Below are 3,076 nucleotides of genomic sequence, written 5' to 3'. Positions count from 1 at the left end.
ACCCACAATGATTTAGGAAGATTGGAGCTGCTAAGCATACTCCGCACCATGTCCAATAATGTTCGGTTTCTTCTTTCTGCTACACCATTCTGGTCCGGTGAACCAGGCATGGTGTATTGGGCAACAATCCCATGCTCTTGAAGAAACTTTGCAAATGGCCCAGGTGCTTGTCCATTCTCAGTGTATCTACCATAATATTCTCCACCTCTATCTGATCTCACGATCTTAATTTGTTTACCGCATTGTTTCTCTACTTCAGCCTTAAAGATTTTAAAGGCATCTAATGCTTCGTTCTTGTTATGAAGCATGTAGAGATACATATATCGTGAGTAATCATCTATAAAAGAGATGAAGTATTTCTGACCATATGAGTCCATGTCTGGACTACATATATCAGTATGTATGATCTCTAATATGTCTGAACTCCTATTGGCACCTTTCTTTGACTTGTTGGTCTGCTTTCCCTTTATGCAGTCCACACAAGTCTCAAAATCAGAAAAATCTAGAGTATTAAGTACCCCTTCATTTACTAATCTTTTAATCCTATCTATGGAGATATGGCCTAATCTCCGGTGCCATAATTTAGAGGAATCCTCATTAATAACACATCTTTTAGTGCCAGTGTGAACATGCATTGAATCATAAGTGGTATTGTTTTGTAAATTAATGCAGTAAAGACCATCAGACAAAGTACCATTCCCAACACAATCAGATTTATAAAATAAACTGAATGATGAATTTGAAAAATTAAAGGAATATTCAAAAGGTACTAGTCTTGAAACTGAAATCAAGTTTCTAGAAAAACTTGGAACATAAAAGGTCTTCTCCAACTTTAAAACAAAACCACTAGATAAAATTAAATAGCAAGTTCCAACAGCTTCCACATGCGAGCCCATCTTGTTTCCTGATAAGATGCTTCGCTCACTTCCCACTGGCTTCCTTAGGTTTTGCAAACCCTGCAAGGAATTCGAAATGTGGATTGTTGATCCAGAATCAATCCACCATGTGTTAATATTGACATTAACCATATTAGATTCATAACAAACAAGTGAGGTCGAATTACCTTTGTCTGCAAGCCATTTCTGGAATTTGGCGCATTCCTTCTTCATGTGTCCCTTCTTTTTACAGAAGAAACACTTGGAATCTTTCTTAATACCACCTTGCGGAGGTATTTTGCCTTTTCCCTTCAGTTTGGCTTGATTTTTGCCCTTTCCATGAGTTGCCAGCATTGCACTTTCACCCTGTTCCATCATCAGTCTCCCTTCCTCTTGAACACACATGGTCATGAGTTCATTAATTGACCATTTATCTTTATGTGTGTTGTAAGAGATTTTGAAGGGTCCATATTGATGCGGGAGTGTGTTCAGGATGTAGTGCACTAGGAAGGACTCCGACATTTCAACCTCGAGTTTCTTCAATTGAGCCACATTGTCCCTCATTTGCATGATGTGCTCACGCACACCTTTCACACTGGTGAGTCTTAGGGATGAGAACTTCATAATTAGGGTGCTTGCTAGAGCCTTGTCTGAAGTGACAAATTGTTCATCAATGGCTTTTAGCAAGTCTCGGACCTTTTCATGCTGATCGACAGAACCACGAATACCAGCTGATATTCTAGTCTTAATGAACATCATGCTTAGGCGATTAGATCGCTCCCATCGCTCATAAAGTGCGATGTCTGCTGCATTACTGGTATCAGTTACAGCTGGTGGTTCGTCTTTCCTAATAGCATAATCTATGTCCATCCACCCTAAATGAAGAAGAATTCTCTCCTTCCAGACCTTATAGTTATCTCCCTTAAGTTCAGGGATATCATAACGAATATCAGAGAAATTTGTAGGTTGTGAAACTGCATATATATTACATGTTTATGTTAAAATTGAGGCCTAAATAAATATTCATGTTTTACCAATGTAAATCATGCCTAAAAATTGAATCTAATGACATAAAATTGCCTGTGGGCTAAATTTTAATACCAGTAGATCCAATTATTCTATATGATAGAATTTTATCAATATAATTACTTAATTCATAATTCTAAAGGGTATATTATGAATTTGATGTGTATTCTATCTTAGATTTTTATGATAAAACTATCAAATTATTTACTTCATTCATAATTCCTGTGGGTAATTTATGAATAACTTGATATTTTATCCTAATTAATAATATAAATATAATAAAAATTCCTATGGGATAAAATTTATTATATTTATGTATAATTAATTATAATTAATGTCTAATATTCCTTATGTGATCCTAATCAATCATTATAATTTTACTTAATTAAAGATGCTGTGGCTATTCTCTAATTAACATAAAACTATATGGATCACTAGACATTTAAATTGCATAAGACTAGCTTAATATTATGAATTACATAATTTTAACTAATACTCACATGTTATAACTATGCACAAAAGATTCATAATATAAGCATAAATATTGCACAATCTAGATTATAATATTATGCATAACATTTAATCTCATGCTCTAAATTATATACTCATCAAAAATTGCATGTAAAAAGTAAAAAATTAATCAATTTATGCAAACTAAATATGAGCATAATAAACAAATATCCTCATTGCATATAATTAAAAATAAAAATAAAAAATTATAAGCACAATGGGCATAAACCCAAAAACCCACTATTCAACCCATTTAAAAATGGGAAATTTTTTTTTTTTTTTTTTTTTTTCACCAAGTAAACGACAGGTCGTTTTTCAAGAAGGAAAAAACGACGTGTCGTTTTGCCCATTTCTTAAAACACAGACAGCCTCTAAACGACATGTCGTTTTACTGAAACTCAAAACGACATGTCGTTTACCTTCAGGCTTGATAAACGACTACCGAATAAAACGACATGTCGTTTTCATCAATTGAAAAACGACGTGTCGTTTTTGTCATTACACTTGAACGGGCTCCGAAGCAAAACGACATGTCGTTTTCATTAAATTGAAAACGACGTGTCGTTTAGTGGTATACGGGAATAGAGAACCTAATGCTAAACGACATGTCGTTTTCATCAAAGTTGAAAACGACCTGTCGTTTAGCAGAACCGAATGAAACAAAA

Source organism: Juglans regia, chromosome 8 (assembly GCF_001411555.2).
Source record: "Juglans regia cultivar Chandler chromosome 8, Walnut 2.0, whole genome shotgun sequence".
Lineage (NCBI taxonomy): Eukaryota > Viridiplantae > Streptophyta > Magnoliopsida > Fagales > Juglandaceae > Juglans > Juglans regia.
Note: the sequence above shows the minus strand (reverse complement) of the source record.